This window comes from Sarcophilus harrisii, chromosome 2 (genome assembly GCF_902635505.1).
Source record: "Sarcophilus harrisii chromosome 2, mSarHar1.11, whole genome shotgun sequence".
Taxonomy (NCBI): Eukaryota; Metazoa; Chordata; class Mammalia; order Dasyuromorphia; family Dasyuridae; genus Sarcophilus; species Sarcophilus harrisii.
The window spans coordinates 552,382,488-552,403,451 of NC_045427.1; positions in this window are offsets into that span (position 1 = coordinate 552,382,488).

Sequence of the window (20,964 nt, forward strand, 5' to 3'; positions counted from 1 at the left end):
GTTACTTAAATTCTAAGTCTCATTTTCTTTTTTGGGGGGGGGAGAGGGAAATGAGGTTGTTTATCTAATTCTGAAAACTCAAATGAAGCTCTGGGAATAACTTTGATCCGACCCCATCCCCAGTCATATGATACATATCTTTGTCTTTTGTTACAATAGATATGTAATCAAATTAACAAGTCTTTGTAAAGAAAAGCAAAGATTTAGAATACTAAGTAGAAATAGATGAGCACTTTTACCTAGGCACTGAATGAATTTTACAGCAGTAAACTAGATCTCAGAAGTCTGCTTTTATCTCTTAAACCTTCTGCTATCTATTATGTAGGACAGCCAAGCACTTGAGGCTAACTACCGATTGGACAATACTCTATGGGCATATGCTTGGAAAATGGCCCTTCCCACTATCCTCTGCTAGTTTAATGATTGGTGTATACAGAGAATTGTAGGAGGGAGTAGAGGGTGGAGTAAGAGTAGCCAGAGTCACTTTGGCTGTGAACAAGGAAGAAGGCGGTTGTGGAGATCCTTCTTCCATCCCCTTTACTTCTATCCCAAAAGACCAAGAATAAAGACTAAAGACTTTTGATTATCCTGACTCTGACTGATTCTGAGGTATCCTGGGTGCTAGCGCAATCATCACAGTCATGAAGCCATATTTAAATTACATCTAAAACAAAGGAAAGACAAACTTTCTATGACTAAATCAGGGAAATTGAGTTTCCCCTCTCTTCAAGTAATTCTTTCACTTCTCAGATTCTGTGATCCTATCTAATATTTAACACTTTCTTTAATGTTGTTTAAGGGGAAGATCTTATGTCTAAAAAAATACAGAATTTAAAACAGTTGCCTCATGTTAATAAGCAGGGTGGAAGTACGTTTTTTGCTAAAGAGAAAATTATAGAAGTCTTAAAGAGGTTAAGATTGGTCTGAAAAACTATAGTTGTCAGAAAGAAAAATAACACAAAATGTAACTGGAAACTAAGAATTTTTTTTTTTCACTCTAAAGGGAAAAAGATTGATTGCAGGAGTGATTGAAGTGTTAAAGGATGATGGAAGAAATGTAATTTAAAGGAAAGGGTTGGGAGGTAGAATCTGGAAGGAAAGCCATTACTAGAAGTAGAAATGTATTTTCAAGAGAGATGAGTTAAAAAAAATAAGAGGATTATCTTTTATGTTAGCATAAGAGATTTTGTAAAACATTAAGACCTGATAAAGGATAGGCTACAGAAACTCAGTTCAGAGTAAGTAACAAATTACAGAGAAGAATCTTGAGTGAAATAGCAGAAAAAGATGTGGGTCCATGAAATTTATAATATTCCCTTAGAAAGAAGGGAGGTGCCCTCTGAATTCAGGGTAGCTAACACAGCTTTAATTACTAAGAAAGAGAGACAGGGGAATTATGGATGAGTAAATTTGACCTTGGTGATAGGCAAAGTCCCAGAGACATTAAAAAGGGATGAGATCATAAAACAGCTGTAGAAATATGAGCTGATAAAATTAGCCTCAATAGTTTAATAACGAATAAATCTCATTTTACTGATATTATAGAATCTTTAACTATTTTCCAGGATAATTTGTAATATACAAGGATGAAGTAGTGGATGTTAAGAGAAGTCTAGCTCACTCAATAGGCTAAAAAAAGAATAGTGTCATGATCCAATGTGAGGGTCATTCTGTGCCAAGGCTATTTATTCACTGCTTAATGGTTGGAATAATGGCGATTTGAACAATTTTTTTTGGAGCCCTGGTCAATCCTACTTCCCTGGGGCATGAATCTGAGAAAATTGTAAATGAAAGGTGAGGGGTGAGACCCAGAAAGCTTGTGGCTAGGCTTAGAGGATGAAGCCTCAGGCTTGGAAGATGATAGACAAGGTTCATCTATGATCTGAAACTAGGGAAGCAATTTAAAATGAACTCAAACAGAAATGCAAAAGATCTGAGCCTAGGAATTGTGTCAAAATGAGACATATGTGAACATGAAAGTATTTTTTTAATAGCCTTTTATTTCCAAGTTATATGTATGGGTAATTTTACAGCATTGACAATTGCCAAACCTTTTGTTCCAATTTTTCCCCTCCTTCCCCCCACCCCCTCCCTTAGATGGCAGGATGACCAGTAGATGTTAAATATATTAAAGTATAAATTAGATACACAATAAGTATACATGGCCAAACCATTATTTTGCTGTACAAACAGAATCGGATTCTGAAATATTGCACAATTAGCCTGTGAAGGAAATCCAAAATGCAGGCAGGCAAAAATATAGGGATTGGGAATTCAATGTAATGGTTCTTGGTCATCTCCCAGAGTTTTTTCGCTGGGTGTAGTTGGTTCAGTTCATTACTGCTCCATTGGAAATGATTTGGTTCATTTCATGGCTGAGGATGGCCAGGTCAATCAGAATTGGTCATCATATAGTATTGTTATTGAAGTATAAAATGATCTCCTGGCTCTGCTCATTTCACTCAGCATCAGTTCATGTAAGTCTCTCCAGGCCTTTCTGAAATCATCCTGTTGGTCATTTCTTATCGAACAATAATATTCCATAATATTCATATACCACAATTTATTCAACCATTCTCCACATTAAAGTATTTTAATGTTATAACAGACAGAGAGGGCATCTGCTTTAAGAAATCAGAATCACACTAATAAGAGATCATAAGATGTCAAAAAAAATTGGGCAAAAAAGTGTCAAAAATGCAGGAATCAAAGGTCAAACAAAGTGTCTGGGGAATAGAAACAGGATAAAAGCAGCCATCTGGGTGTTTATACTGGGCTAGAGACCTACACTGGCTTCAGGACTTGGTCCTGTCATTGTTCCTTTCTCTCCCACAATGCAATCACTTTCTTGATCTGAAACTCCAAAAGATATGTCTTCCTACTCTGAAAGCATTTATCTACTCAGCTTTGTCTCTGATTTGGAGCTAATCTGTCCTGATTAGTGAATGCATGAGTGAAAATTCCCTTTACTGTTGATCATTCTTACAACATTGCTATTACTGTAAAAAATGTTCCCTGATTCTACTCTCTTCATTTCATTCATATAAGATTTCCCAGGTTATTCTGAAATAATCTTGCTCATCATTTCTTATAGCAAAATAATATTCTATTACAAACATATGTCACAACTAATTCAGCTATTTCCTAATTGATGGACATCCCCTCAATTTCTAATTCTTTGATACCACATAAATATGTACAAATAGATGCTTTCTCATTTTCTTTGATTTCTATGGGATAAAGACCTCATAGTAGTATTGCTGAATCAAAGAGTATAACAGTTTCATAGCCCTTTGGGTGTAGTTCTAAATAGCTCTCCAAAATGGTTTAATCAGTTCATAACTCAACAGAGACTAAATTGCAATCCCAAATTTTCCACATTCTCTACATTTGTTGTTTTCATTTTCTGTCATGTCCAATCTGAAAGGTGTGATTTGGTATTTCAGAGTTATTTTAATTGACATTTGTCTAATCAATAGTGATTTATATCATTTTATATGGTTATATTTAGTTTTGATTTATTTTTCTGAAAATTATCTTTCCATATCTTAATTTATCAATTGGACAAAGACTTAGATTCTTATAAATTTGACTTAGTTCTCTATGTATTTCAGAAATAAGGCATTCATCCCAGAAACATAATGTAAAAACTTTCCCCCCAGTTTCTTCCTTTCCTCATTTTGGCTCCTTTAGTTTTGTTTTCATTAATTAAAATTAATTCTTTTACTTCCTGTGATTCCATCTATTTGTTTGGCCATAAATTTTTCTGTTATCCATGGATTTGACAGGCACAAATTTCCATACTCCCCCAATATACTTTATGTGTAAATTATGTATCTATTTTGACCTTAACTTGGTTTATGGTGTAAGATGTTGCTCTATGTCTCACTTATGCCTAATTGCTTTCTCAGGGATTTTTCTCAAATGATGATTTTTTTTACACCTAAACTTACATTTTTGGATTTAGTTAATCTAGATTACTATGGTCATTTATTACTGCATACTGTGCATCTAATCTATTCCAACTGATTGCCCTCTGTCTCTTAGCCAGTCCCAGATTACTTCATGATTATCATTTTCCAATATAGTTTCAAATCTGGTATGACTAGGTTGCCTTCCTTCACATTTCCCCCCCATCAATTCCCTTGATATTGTTGTGGCCTTTTGTTTTTCTGGGAGGAATTTTTTTTCATAAATTTTCTTTGCTTTATAAAATAATTCTTGACAGATTGCTATGGCACTGAAGAAGTAAAATAATTTAGTAGAATTGTCATTTTTGTTATAGTGGCTTAGCCTATTGATAAACAATTAATATTTCTCCAATTGTTTAGATCCATCTTTGTTTGTATGAAAAGAATTTTTTAATCGAGTTCATGTATTCCCTGGGTTTCTCTTGGCAGGTACAGTCCCAAGTGTGTTATAATGTTAGCAGTTATTTTAAAAAGAATTTGTCCATTTCATCTTTCAGGGTATTGCTGGCAGCATTTCTTCCTCCTTCCCGTGCACCCCTTCCATTTTTTAGATCCAATCCAAAATTTCCATGCCTTCTTTCTATTTAGAATTACTTTAGTTAATTTTTTTCTGTTTTTCCTTTTTTGAAAATGACCACTGACATCATGGGGAAATGTCTTGCTCATGAATTTGACTTAAGTGAGGCAGAATTGCACAATCAGCCTTACTCTCTTTTCTAGAGTAAATCCAGTGTCAAGACATAAGTCGAGATGACTAACAATGATCCAGAAAGCAAGAAGTAAGCTTGGTGTATTCCATATCTAACTAATCTCTGAATGTTCCACACTACCTATCTCAGATGCCTTCATGGCCATTGAAACAAATTGTTCTTATTTATCCATTCCACTAGGGGAAGTCTTCACATACTATAGACAGCCCCTTAATTTAATGACAGGTTTGAAGTCTGTCAGTCACCCTCAACCTGGTTGAGCCCTCCATTCTATTTTTTAGTTAAATTAAATTATTTACAATTTTAATACAAAATAGAAAAAGAAAGAAAATATTGCTCTGTGAATAGAATATAAAAGATTGAAAATATGAAAAAAAATTAAATTTCTATTTCAAGAAAGCCTATGTAATAAATACTATACATTGTATTCATAGCTGTTCATTTTTTCTTTGCTTCCTTGTAGGTTTTCTTTTGTGCACTTTTTACTTTATTCTTTTTTCCCTTTTCCTCCCTACCCTCCCTCCCCAAGAAGGCTACAATTATATATACATATATACACATATACACACTTAAAATTTCAGTTATGTTTCAGGTCTAACACATCTATTTATGATGTCTCCTTTAACTTGTGTCCCTCCTGGCTCTCCCACCTTTATTGTAAATCTGGACTGAATCACGTGCTGGCTGCTGTTTCTCTTGGGGTAGGAGGAATGTAATATCTTTGTTCTGGACAGAGTTTTTGCAATTTTTCAGGTTTTGCACCCATTCTCCTCTGTACATCTAAGAAAACATTGTTGCTAGTGGGAGATGAGGAGGGAAATGTACCAGAAGTTTTTACAACAGGAGAAAACCCCATTGTGAGTCCTAGGTACAAGATAATTGTCCAGTTTCTATCATTTCTACCATACTGTGTCCCTTTTCAGGATCAGAGTAATATGAGGGAGGATACTTAATAAATATTTCAAGGATTGGAGTTCTTGACAATTCAATCTTGTTTGGATGTTCTCTGTCTCTCTGTTTCTGTCCTCGTTTCTGACTTTATATATCTGTCTCTTCCTTTTTCTCTTTTTCTCCATTTCTTTCTCTAAGTATGTGTCTGTGTCTCTGTTTCTTTCTGTTTGAGAGTTAAATTTGCAATTTTTCTATATCTGCTGCACAATTCCTCTGGGGAGGGTGTTATGAGAATTAATAAAGACTGAAGCTAATATCTAATCTAAAATCTTGCTGGTAAAGGCTGAAGAGAGTGGGATACTTGACTGGTATGTTAGCTTTGATGATTTTTTTTTCTCTTTCTTTTTTCATTTTTGTTACAAAGGTTGGTCATTTGATAACAAAACAATGAAGGATGTGTTCATAAATGGATATGATATGAAATCAAAAGAAATAAATAAATGAAATCTTATTTTTAAAAGATAAAGACTTTTCTTCGTATGACTAACTGTGAGATAGTGTGTTGTGGTGCATAATGAACTGGTCTAAGACCTGAAACAAAATTTTTTTTTCCAAGTTCTACTTCTGACACATACTATCTCTGGTGTTTTAGTGAATTAACTTTTACTATTAATATTATATACAACTCTCCAAGGTGCTAACTTATAGGCAGTTACCATCAATAGAAGAGGAAGTTTTTATACACTAAACTAAAAACAAATAAGTTAATTGATAGAGTGAGGAAGGAATGGAAGAATTAATTGGATATGAATGGACATTCTATTATGATAAAAATTCAAAAAGTGACAAATAAGGAAAGCCAAGGAAGATCCAGAACCAGAAAAGAATCAATGTAAAATCAATATGATTCAAATGTAAAAACAAGGTTTATAAAAGTAAGCCATAAATTCTATAAGGAATCACAAATGAATGAAACAGATAAAATTGCTGGAGATATATTAAATATATCAAGTTTTGGGTCATGACAGGCACAACCCAAGCCTCATCCCATAAAGGAATATAATGAGAGGTTTGGGGTACTGAGAAGGAAAGTTGCTGAAATAGGATGGTATTGAATAGACATAGTTGGGAATTCCCAAGGTAACAGAAAAAGCTTAGGAGTAACAGAAGGTAAAATAGTAAAACTCTCAACATAATCTATGACTGTCAAAGGAAAAGAAAACAGGTGAAGATACAAGACAAAACTCTGAGGTGAATATTTTACTGCTCTCTAAGGAGCTTGTTAGGTCAGAGGAAGGACTATTAAACCCAATTATTTTGGGGATAAGAAAATTGAAAAAGAGCAAGAGGGATAATAAAGGGATTTGATAGGTAATCAGACATAGAACACTTTGGATTTAGTTACTTTAGGAACGACATTTTAATGTCTTTCAAAATGTTAACTAAGACATTAAAGACTGAAGGAAAAAATGCTTAGCTAGCAAAAACAAAATAAAATCATAAAAAGTATCCATAACAAACCACCCCTGGATATAGGGTTAGGACCTAAAAGTAAGGAAACAAAAGAATTTCCTCTGAGGTTATTAGGTGAAACATCCCCCAAGTTCCTAAAGTAGTTTCAGTGTAAAGGTGGATTATTTCAAACTCCTCCATTAAACATTTATGACTTCATCATTTACTTGAAATGTTCTCACATGAAAAATGGTCAGTTTGATCCAACCAAGGGTTAGTAAAAAATAATAAAATATGGTCACAGTATTAAATGCCTTAGCTAACAAAGACTCTAAGGCAGCTAATTTATTTTGGAGGAGTGTATATTGCTAAGTAGCTACTTTGAGAGAGACAAAGAATCACTGGGATATGGATTCTAGGAAAAAGGAGAGAAAAAAAATTGTGATAAACTATCCTAACTAAAGAAGCTATTTCTAGAACATGTTTAACTCAGTTGATTTGGTTATATACATATATATATATATATATATATATATATATTTTAAATTATATGGGAAGCTTAGGAAAACAACATTTTTCGAAGGAAACATTTCATAAAATATGGACTGAAAAGAATGTGGATGGAGCATTGTTACCTCTGTCATCTTTAGAGGAAATAATAACTAATTGAATAATTTAGTCATCATGGAAGCAATGGTTTGAAATTAGAATAGGTTACCCAAGAGGATAGTCCTCTAGCCTCTTAGAAAACCCACACCCCAATATTGGAGACATAGCTAGAACAGTTTCAGTCACAAGAAAGGGAAACAAAGTCAAAGATTACTGGAAGTTCTTTGATCTTATTGGTTCTATTTATGATACTTAGCTACATAGTAGAATAAGTAATTTAGTATATATAATAAGCACTTTATGTTGTGTATTCCCTATGATGTCATAAAAGTACAATAATTTGTATGTAGTGAGGCAAATCAGTGGAAAGAGAACTAAAAACATAATCAAAAGAAATTTGAATTCAAGTCTCTATCTCCAACTTATTAGTTGTGCTGTGGACAAATTACTTAATAGTTCTGAGTCTGCATTTCCTCATTTGTAAAATTGAGATAATACTTGCAATATATACTTCATAAAGTTGTGGTAAAGAACAAAGGAGTATTGTTATTTGCAAATGTGAGGAAACATTATGTAGCAAGTTTCACTTACAATGGTTCTTACAGAATTGCCTTGGAAATTGAGAGAATAAGTTATTTCCCAGTCACATAGCCTGTGTGCATCACAGATAGGACTTGAGTCTAGATGTTATTAATTGTAGTGTCAATTCTGCACATTATGCAATACCTCTCCAGTCATTATTATGTAGTATACATCAAGATGAAATTAGAAATATCTATGATAAATTTTAACAAAATAAAAACTTTTACTAGAATCAAGATTTTTTTTTTAAACTGGAAGGCAGAATGGAAGAAAACACAGAAAGCAGAAAAAGAAATTCAGAAATTTCTCAGCTAGAAAGAGAACTGGAAGTACTATCACTAAAAGTGAAAGATCTGAACAATAAAGTAATGAAAGAACATTTAAGAAATATTAAGCTTCCTAAAAATTATAAAGATGCCAATTATATTTCAGGAAATAAAAAATATCCAAAATAGTTGAAACTTAGAATCACATTATATATAAATTACAGCATTCACAGAATGCTAACTGGAATGGACTCCAAATTCAATTCTTCTTGATAGATCAGTTGAAATCTCCAAGACTATGAAAAACAGGAGAGAATTTTTCAAACAGTCAAGGAAGAATGTATCAAGCATCAAAAAACACTCATTTGGAGTTCACAGAAATTTCTGTAAAATACAAAGTTGTAGTAATAAAAAATATTACCAAAACTTAAGAAATCAGCTTCCAAGAAAACCCAAACAATTTTTTGAGGAAAAAAAAAATGATCTTTGAAAAGCATGCATTAATTTTGGGCATTTTTAAAGAGAAAATCTCATGTTAATAAGACTTTTAATGTACAAAAATCAAAGCCAGCAGAACACTTAAATATTTTAATCAATAAATATTTAACAACTCTCATTATCTAATAATTATCTAGTCAGTGATTTCCTAATTGGATCACTCTAGAGGTAGTTAAAAATAATTGTGTTATTGTTTTAAATTCAGTTCTTGACTCCAGACCCAGTGCTCTATCCCTTAAGCTAAGTAATTGGTTAAGCTTAACTTCATATTAGCTACATTAAGTTCCCAAAGTAGATAGGTGGTTCACTGGATAAAATGCTGAAACGGTAGACAGGAAGATCTCAAGTCTGGCCTCAGACCTTATTAGCAGTATGAATGAATGGGGGTAAATCACTTAATCTTGGTTAGTTTTAATCCACTAATGAAGGAAATGGCAAACAACTCCAGTGTTTTTGTCGAAAATAAACTGTAATGCTGGAGAAACTGAGCAAGACAGAGATTAGAGATCAATTTTATAGTTTATTAAATGGGGAGATTTACTGAGATCCAATGGATCCATGTTTGGTCCCAGGGCTGAATGAGACTATTGTCTTGTAGAATCCAGATTTTTTATAGGATAACAAGAACAATGACATAATGGGGGAGGTAACTGGATGGGAGATAACTGGAGGTAACTTAATGGGAGGAGGCACCTAGGATGATACAATGGAGGGAGTTACTAGAGAGGTTATTGATACTCTAATGATGTCTAAAATGGATAAACCTTTATCCTGTCAAACATTAAGAAGGAATGATTATAGCCTAAAGACATAAAACTTTTATATCATCAAACATTAAGAGGGAAAGGTCATAATCTGAGGCAGAGTAACTAAATAGGACAATGGAGAAACTGGGTCAGGGCATTAAAAGGGAACTGTGGCATAACAAAACAAACATATAGAAAGTATTGTCCACAGGGTCAAAGAGTTGGGAATGAATCAATAACAGTAGTATTTTGGTTAATTACTGGATTATATTAAAAAGATTCAAGGATATGAGGAGAACAAACTGAAGAAAAATAAAGAAAACAACAAATTAGAATGATCTCAGTAAAGAAGTATAGCAGACAGGTAGTTGGAAGAATCGTACATAACATAAGAGGGGAAAGGATAGAGAATATAATTTATACTAAATTTACAAATATATAAAATATAGGAAATTTGCTTAGTGTTCTCTATGTTTATATTGAGTATTGTATAGTGATACAATGAAGATTGCATTTACTTCTAACAAAATTAACACATGAGAAAGAATAGAATATGATAAAACAAATTTAACAATTATAATCTTAGTAGAAAACTAAATTTATTTACAAAAATTAATAGCTACCAAAAAGATTTTTAAAAATAGCTGAGTGGGAGGAGCCAAGATGGCAGAGAGCAGACATGAGTTTCTGTGACCTCCTCTGACCTCTCAAACCATCAGCAGATTCAACCTCTGAATTGGTCTTGGAGTCAAAAAACCCACAAATATCTGCAGTACAACCCCATTCCCAGAAGAAGATAACCTTGGAAGAACATCAGAACAGACCTGTTTTAAACAGGCAGGGGGACAGTCTGCTGAACCCAGACCCCAGCACAAGGAGCCCAGGATAAGGAGCTGGGGTGGAGAGTCAGAGCATTTGCAGCTTCCACATATCTGGGAATCTTCTATGTGTCTCTTAGACCACTCTGTCCTGGTTGCAAGCAGGTGGTTTGGTAGATTTGATACTAAAGGCAAATTGTAAACCACTGAGCCTTGGAAGAACACTGGACCTAGCTGCCATTACCCAGCACCAGAAATCAATCAGCAGAATGGCCCCAGGGCAGATTAAAGCAGCTATTGCTCCTTTCCTTTAACAGACTTCAAGCCTTAAAAAAAATGAATTTAAAAAATAGCAGAACTTATTATCATATTAACAGATAATACAAATTCAAACAAGCTGGACCATAACCAATTGTTTTTATTTTTGCCTTGCCACTGGACTTATTAATTGGAAAAGATATTGCTGATGAACTTGTGCAGCTCTGCCTCACTTAAATACAATTCATGCGCAAGTCAAGACTCTCTTCATGATGTCATTGATCCTCTTCAAGAATAAAGAATGAACAATAATAACAACTATGGCAACAATTCAAACAAAAAGAAACGGAGAAGAAGTTAAAGATTACAAAGAATGCTAAAAAAAATTGATTAAAGTGGAAAGAACTAAATTGTATACTTAAAGGAAAGAGAATGTTGTACCTATGCACTTTGGAGACAGAGGAATGTTTGTGCCCCTGCCTTGTACCTGAAGCTGTTTCTCTCTCTTTTCCCTTTAACTCTTCTCCTTTTATCATTACTTCTTTTGTTTTTATAGTGTAGTTCTTATAGTGGCTATTGCATCAGGTAAACTGGATGGTTCATTAAGAGAATAGACTCTGCTTAATTTTAGATGAAAGAAAATGAGTATTTGAAGTGACATAGGCAAGATACTGATGTTGGAAAGATGGAGCAAGGAAAGAAGAGAAAGGAAGTGGAGGGAGACATCTTGGCAGAGTACAAAGTGAAAGGGAGGGAGGGAGACCTAAGCAAAACAGACCCTACCTACCCTTAAGAATATTGCTTTTCTAATGAAAGAAGATAATACATAAAAAAGAATGTAAAGAGATGGAGTACACACATGGTTAAGGAGGTCTGGGGAGCATAGTGGAGGTCTGGAATTGATCTAGATCACTGCTTCTTAAACTTTTTCCAATTGTGACTCCGTTTCACCCAACAATTTTTAAATGATTCCAGATATATAGATATATAATATAGGTAAACAAATCAAACATTTACTATAATAAATCATAATTTGGCAACCCTCATATTCAGTTAGACAAACTCATTTGGGGTCATGACCCATAGTTTAAGAAGCTTTGACCTAGACAAGGTCAGACCTGGACTATCAAACCTAGGACAGTTTCAGGAAAAGAATCTAGTTTTCCATTGGAGACTATTATAGAATTCTGCCAAAAAGTCCAGTAGAATGCTTGTGGTTAGAGACTTCAAAGGTGCTAGATAAAGCTCTTAGGCCTGAAGAGGTTTTTATATCCTTGCTATTGATGTAAAAATTGTCCAATAATTTATTGCTAGTGACTACTGCAGTCATATTTATTTACATACAGAAAGATATTAATCACATTCATATACTTTAGCACAGATTCACAGTACATAAAAAAATCACTGGGTCCCAAACAGCCATTTCAACTGGAATTTGCAAAAAGTGGAACAGAGAGGTAAAGATTTGCATGTAAAAAAAACAGATAGTAAGGGGGAGCTAGGTGGTACAGTAGATAGAGCACCAGCCCTGAAATCAGGAGGACCTGAATTCAAATGTGATCTCAGACACTTAACACTTTCTAGCTGTGTGACCCTGGGCAAATCACTTAACCCCAATGGCCTCAGGGGAAAAAAAGTACACATAGTAAAAGAGGAAGATATACTATACATCAGATAAAATGATAAAGTAGTCAGTAAATACTTGGAATAAACTTTGAATTGCCAGAGCAACTATTAATAACAATATTATACCTAGTTACAGTTACTTGAGATAGAAACTTTAAAGCTGTCCGAAATTCTCTTATCATTAACCAGTTAATCACTGGAATTAAAATTTAATGTCAGCTATTGCAAGCCTCAGCCAATTTTGTGATTAAATATCTTAAGAAAATGGTGGTCATTCTTTGATATATCATAGGGTTGATGGCTGGGCAATTTCACTCAGCTGATATAAGCTTAGTTTATGGTTTCACCTCCTTAATGAAAATAATAGCTCCATTTATCTAAAAATATTTGAAGGTAGGAAGCTTCACATCCACTTATCACAGCTTCATTGGTAAAGAGGATATAAGAAGAGAAGGGTAATATCATTTATTAAGCACTTACTATGTACCAGACACATGCTAAGTATTTTACAAATATCTCTTTTGATCCTCACAATAATATGGTGAAGTAGATGGTATTATTATCCTAATTATCAGCTGAAAAAACAGAAAGAAACTGGTTAATGATACCCTTCTATTCACTGCACTACCCAGGCCCAATGGAATGTTAATACCTTAGAAGATTTTTGCTTTCTTTCTTGGATAGCAATTGAGAAACAGGGAAAAATAAATCTCCTTTTCCAGAAAGCCGACTTTTCTCCTTTCAGACCCTTATTATACTCATTGCAGTTGTCATTTCACCATTCTTATTTTTCAGCCCATCAAATTTTCATGATGGGATAGATTTTTCAAAAGTTCCATATTCGTTTATACCAAATTCTCTTGCAAATCGAGTTGACTGATGACAAGGTTTGAGAAGAGACTCTAATCTTGTCAGAAAACCTCATCTTGTAGGATGGGCTATTTGTATGAAAAAATATTCACTATAGCAAGCTGAGCTGATACAAGTTGCATAAATTCCTATTAACTTGAAAGGATCTTCTGGATCCTATCCCTTCATTTAGGGTTGTAGTATAATCTATATCCCTCTCTTTACTGACTACTATGTGATATTTAATATTATTAGGAGCAAAAGAAAACTCCTTTCTGGAGTACATTTAATTTTTTTATTCCTTCCTATAGCAGCATGAATTGCTCAGTAGTAAAGTTATTAAAAGCTTTTTTTTTTTCCTTCCATTTTCTCTAATAGGAGCAATTAAATGGTAGTGATCATTATTCTTGGAGTTGGAAGTTGGAGTTGGAGACTGAGTTCAGTCTCAGACACTTATTAGCAATGTGATCCTGGACAAGCCACTTAGGCTGGTTATTTTGTAACAATCAATCAAAAGAGATAATTGTAGAATGCATAACACAGTGCCTAGGATGAGTTGGTAACATCTAAGATTCCGTCTATCTCTACTTCTGTGTTCCTGAGGGTAAGTAAATATGGCTGTCCTATATGCGACTTTCACATGTTGAATATTATAGCAAAACAGTTACAAAATCAAAGAGATCATTTTTAATACTTAGAAGGGAGAGCAGTTGGGGAAGGCATACTCATTCTGATATGATTTACTGACCTGTCATAATTTATTGGTTTTGGCCCAAAGCTGCTGCAAATGTTTTCAGAATGAAGATGAAGTTCAAAGCAATTTAAAAAAAATAAATCATAATGATTAAACAAAAAAGAATGAGTTTCAAAATAATAATAGGTAATATTTTAAGGTCAGTTTCATAAAAGGAATGATCAAAGGAACAGATCTATTTTTGCTGTATTCACTAAATGGCTTTTACTCTAAATTTTTCCAGGACATTTACAGACTCACAGTTACATTATTGTCCCTCTTTTGGAGAAGAAGAGTTTGCCTTTACCTGTACTTATCTGAAGTGTATATTCCAATTTAATTCAATTCAATAAGTATTTATCATGGATTTGTTATACAAAAAGGGTTTAGTGTATGTTTATATATATATATATATATATATATATATATATGTGTGTGTGTGTGTGTGTGTGTGTGTATGTATATATATATATAAATATATCTGTCCTTAACTATTGTCTGACTGGAGAAGATGGAGTAGATGAAAGGGGCAGGGAAACAATAAAGTGAAAAAATGCACAGCAGAGAGCAAAAGAACAATCTACAAGGAAGCAAAGAAAAGATGGATACTCATGAATATAATTTCTTCTACTATAATATATCCTTCCTTGAATTGGTAACTCATTGTTAGATATTTTGAATCTTCCCTGTTCTTGTGGGGACATGACAATGTTCTGTTTTGTTTTGTTTTCCTTTTCTGTTTTTCTTTTTCCTAGTCTGTTTTTTAAATAAAAACATTAAAAACAATAAAATAAAAGGGCCCTTAGAGATCATTTAGTCAAACCTCACTTTTCACATTAACTGAGGTGCAGAGAAGCTAAATAACTCACTCAAGGACCTAGAACTGGAATCTAAACTCATTCTTTTCCTTCTAAATTCAGTGTTCTTTTCACCATACTATGCTGCCTCAACCATTTCAACTCTACCTGTATATTCCTTTAGATCTTTGAGATACTACTTTATTAGATCATTTTTAATCCAAAATATTTTCACTTAGCATAAATTCTATTTACAATGACACTTCTCACGCCATAAAATTCCACTATGGCTCCTGTAGTTTTAGTTACAATCATGCCACTTTATTTCCAGGAAAGTGTTTCATTAAGGAAATATCATGACTTTATACACAATGTAATTGCTTTCTAACCTACTGATTAATTATTACACATGTGTTCATATTGGACAGTAATTCTCTTTTGCTGACACTGTTCTAGAGTGGATATTGGTTAAAATTACCCAAAGAAACTAGATATCTCAGATAAAATAAAATATATTTCTTTTTTTCCCAAGGAATCATTTTGGATCCCCACTACCAAAGACAGTATCGATAGTAGGCATTTGATAAAAATTTGTTGATTGTTAGTTAATTAATAGATATAAAACTATTCTAAATATATTAACATATTGCCAAAATAATGTCCTTGGAAAAAATAATGATAGAAACAGTACTCTTGCTCATTCAACATTGAGAACATTTTGTGAAATGCTTGCTTTGTTTACATTTGGAATTTTTAATGTTATGGGAAGTCGATGGATTGTATTAGCTTTTGTTATTGTTCATCCTTTGTTTTCAAAGACATCATGGATGATTCCTTAACTTGCTCATGAATTGGATTCAAGTGAGGCAGGGTTGCACAAAGTTGACAACTTTACTCTTTCTTCCTAAGGCCTTGAAGTCCAGTGGCAGGACACAAGTCAAAATGACCAGTCATGGTCCAGGATGCAGTGGATGATCTTGGTTTATTTGATACCTGACCAAGCGCATAATACTCCACAGTATGTGCTTCACTACCTTCATGACTATTAGAACAAACTATTCTGCTTCCAACAGAGAAAGTCTTCGCATGCTTAGGATAGTCATCCTGCTAATTCACTGATAGATTTGAAACCTACTGGTCACTTTCAACTTGGTTTAGTCTGTCTGCTGAGATGGTTTATCAAGGTGTGGCTGCTGCACATACTACAGTTTCTTGGAATCAATGATGAGAGCTGGGGAAGGTGAATGAACAAAAAGTGGATGAGCAATCCTGAAAATAGTTTAACAAACTCTCACACCAGAAGTACTAATCCTCACTGAATACTCCATTCACCCAGATTAATCTCTAAAAACACACACACAGAAGAATTCAGGGACTCTATTTCCCAGGCTACACTTGTATTTATCTTTCCTATGCATATATCTAGGTTTGTCACTGTTTTACTGTGAAAATCTCTATTGCCTCTCCATCATCACTGAATAAAACTCAAACTTCTTTTCATAGTATTCTTACATAAGCCAGATCCATTGTAACTTTCCATCTATATTTTGCATTACTCTATTATATCCTTCCATGTACTATGTCCAAACTGGACCATTTATGAATTCTGAACATATGTACTTTCCCACTTTCATGCCTTTGTTCATACTAAGTTCATCTCTATGCCTGAAGTATCCTCTTTCTTGTCTTTATCTATTTAATTCTTACCCATTCTTTAAAGACCACCTGAAATGATACTTCCTCATAGTGATTCTTTTCTTATTTGTTTTGGCAGTAATTATACTGGTCCTTAGTCCTCATATGGCATAATTCTTCTAAACTTTCCAAACATTATCATGTAATATTTTATCACATCCATGGCAGTTTTTAATATTCATGAGGAGAGTTTTGTGGGGTGGGGGGAAACCAGATATAAGGTTCTCTTCAAAGTTGACTAAGTTAACAAAGATGGGTACTTGATTACCTCTGTTTCCTTTCACTTAACTTCATGATTGCCCGTCTTTCACCAAATCCATTTCCAAAGACTAAATACTTCTTTATATATAGAAGAGGGAAGTTTTATCCATAGAAATGAAATGTCACTGAATTCTTATTGCAATTCTTTCTGGGTTAAGGTGCAGTATATTTCCTTTAACACACACACACACACACACACACACACACACACAAAATAATTTGTGAATGTTTTATTTCATCTCAACATCAAACCTCAACTACCTCTGACATAGGGTATTATATCTTCTCCAAATGGTGTATTTTCACTCAGTACTTAGTACAATGTTTTGCATACATTGCTTAACAAATGCTTATTGACAAAATGAATGAATGAATGAATAGGGGCTCCTATCTATTCATTGACTTTCTTTCCACCCTTCACTGTGTCCTGAATTCTAGATAGTGCTCTACCCTAGTTCTAAATATTACTAGGTTCCCTTTATAAATCATATCCTAAATAGAAACAAATGTAAAAATGTTAAAAACAAGCTTTAGTTGTAATATATATCATGCACATATGTGAAATTGTCACTCTTTAAAATTAATTTAAATTCTTAATACTTGAAAAACTTAATGCTCTTCAGTGTTACAGATGGGCATTTTATAATCCAAATAACAAAGTTTAATTAATTTAGAATTAATTCCTAAGGAATGTGCATAGGCTATGTGTATGTTACTTTATACTATTTCTGAGAAAAGAAGTTTGTTGTATAAATGAATAGCATAACAAAATCAAAAGTAGTATCCTCAAGAGAAAAAAAAATAGCACCATTATTTTCAAATATTTTATAAGTTATTTACATAGAATCAATGTACAGTTGGAAAACATGAGAGAGGCCTGCATCATTTAGACTGATGCTTTTATATAGTAATTACCTTATCTGTTCATTAAAATAGCTAGACAAATGGTTTCCAATTCCAATTCCAAGAATTGTATGGAATTCCATACAATTCCATTTTTATATTTAAAAATTATAAAACTACATTTCTTCATCTAGATTTTAAATTCCCTTTGGGCAAAAACTGGATCTTCAAGTTGCCTGTATCATATTGCATAACTTGTTAACACTGTTGAATTTGATAGATGCTAAAGATTTGTTAATTGATTTAGTGAGGAATCAAAATGACAAATTTTATTCCTGTATACAATCTATCCAATATTCCAACAACTCATCTGGTTTTAGATCAAATTTCCTTGTTATATGAATATAAATAAGATTTTCTTAGTCTGAAAATTTTAGTTTAATTGTTTTTTGAAAAATCCCTTCTGATACCGCTAGGCATCTCAGTGTGATTATCAAATGTTTACTATGCATAAACAAATTGTTAGATTGATGCAGCAAACTCAATTTTGATGTTTGGAGTTACTAACAAGATGTTGAATTTTATTTTTGCACAATTTGTTTATAATAGTGCACACCCCCTTTAAATTTTCATTATGAAAATATCTCATCATTTTTGTACCATCACCTGTTTGGGCTTTAAATTGAAAAAAATCCATAAAGAGACAAGATGTATTTAATTTGATTGAATGTATATTTATTAAGTGACTATTATACAGCATAAATAATGGTGATAAAAAGACAAGAGAATAGTCCTTGGTCTGAAGGACCTTACATTACACTGACCTAGGCCAAATGAGTCTACAAAGAATATTAATAGTTAATATTTGAAGAGTGCTTTATGGTTTGCCAAGTATTATTTGAATGTTATTTCACTGGATCCTCACAATAAACCTGTGAAGTATTTGATATTATAATCCCATTTACAGAAGAGTAAACTAAGGCTAAGTAAGAGGTTAAATAATTTGCAAAGAACTCTACCCCTAGTTAATTACTAAGTCAGAATTTGAACTCATATCTTAATGACTCTAAATCCAGCACTCTATCCAAGATACTGCCCAGCTACCTTACAGAAACAGTTTGCTTGCATTCAGAAAGGCAAAGCTTCTTTGTAAGAGATAAAATCTTACTCTTTATGAAGTAATACCCTATGGCCTAATAGCCCAATAGCCTAACAGAACCTGGCCTTTTTGTGTGTTCAGAATTCTCTTTCCTCCCCTTTCCATGGATCACCACCTTCTTGGGAAGGCAAGCAATTTGATTTCTATTATTCATATGAAGTCAAGCAAAATATATTTCCAAATTAGTCATCTTGCAAAAGAAAATACAAACAAAATGAAACAAAAATAAAGTTTAAAAAAGTGTTCTTCAATCTGCATTCAAAGTTCATCTGATGATGTGGCTTTTCATCAACGAGATGATTCTGGTCAATTACAATGAATTTATGGAGAAAGCCGTATGCATCCAGAGGGAGAAATGTGGGGACAGAATGTGGATCACAATGCAGCTTTTTCACTTTTTTTGTCGTTGTTTGCTTGCTTTTTTTTCCTCAAATTTTTCCTTTTTGATTTTTTTTTTACACCATGATAAGCATGGAAATATGTATAGAAGAATTGCACATATTTGACATATATTGTATTACTTGCTGTCTATGGGAGGGGATGGGTGGAAAGGAAGAAGAAAACTTTGGAACACAAGGCTTTGAAAGGGTGAATGTTGAAAACTATTTTTGCATATATTTTGAAAATAAAAGGCTATTAAAAATAAAAAAGTGAATAAAATAATAAAATTCATTATTTGTTTCTCTGCAGTTAAGTAGTATTGTTCATCATGAGTTCTTTGAAGTTGTCTTGGATCATTATCTTGATCAGAGTAGCTAAGTGGTTCACTGTTAATTATCCTCATAACACTGTTGTTAATATATATGATGTTTTCTTGGATCTGCTCACTTCACCTTATATTAATTCATATAAATCTCCCTGAACTTTTCTGAAACCATCCTGCTCATTGTCTCATATAGCACAGTAGTATCCCATCAAAATCATATCCCATAGCTTATTTAGCCATTCTTTAATTGATGAGTATTCTCTCATCAACTACAAAAGGAGCTGTTATTTTTTGTGTGTGTGCAAATAGGTCCTTCCCCCTTTTTTCTTGATGGAAAAGACAAAGGGGATGCAGTTTCATAGTTTTTTGGGCATGATTCCAAACAGTTCTATATAACTTTAACAAAATTAACAAAAACTTTCAATGTATAAGATGATGTTTTTTCCCCCTGTTATTAATCTGTTGGGCCTATGATGAAACCTATATCTATCTTCTGTGAGTAGAGTTTCATAATTGAAGGAAGCACTCATTTTTATTAGAAGTTTTGAAAATAAAGATCTCTTTTTCAATCCAATTTACCCACCTCCTGAAATCTATACCTGAAGTCAAAGTTAACAAAATATATATTAGAGTCAACAAACAAACTGTGACTTCCTAACTACTGAAGAGTAAAATAACTGTGGCATATATGCAGATGACATCTTCTAAACTGTTGACAAAACTTTGTGCAAAGCAATATTTATATTGGTTTTGAAGTTAATGTGATTGTTACTCATAACTGTGTTTCTTTCCACTATGGTTGGCTGTTATCCTTAGTCTACATAGTCACATATACACACATACCCACTCCTCACTCCCTCATGTATATATACACACACACACACACACACACACATACATACATACCTACACACACACACACACACACAGACACACACACATATATATATACCTATCTACAGACCCACACACATATACATATATCTATATTCATTCCTGCTCCTTGTATAGTATTTGTTTATATCTCTTCTTTCCTATCCCTGTTAACTCTTCTGCTTTACTTCTACTCCTTAACTTGCCTTTTTATTACTTAATCTCCACCCATGGATCCCTCCCTTGTCTTCTTCCGCCACTCATTGCTTCCTTTTCTGTCCATCAATTCTCCCTTATTTCTTTATAGATGTTTGAGAGTGTCATACCCTTCATGGTATATATGTAGTGCTTTTCCATTTAATCCATTCCTGATGTAAGTAGATTTTCAGAATTACAAGCTCTCCTCCTTCCCTACTGTCTCTGTGACTATTCTTCCTCTGAATTTCATTTGTATAAATCTTTCTTTTGAACTATCCAGTCACAGATGTCAATCTTAAATATATGGTATACACAATTAATCCATGTTAAGTACATTGAAATTGATCTCAGATATTGTCTCTTATATGCTAAATTTTCTCCTGAGTTTGGGTTTTGTTGAAAGTCCAAAATATCTGTAACTTC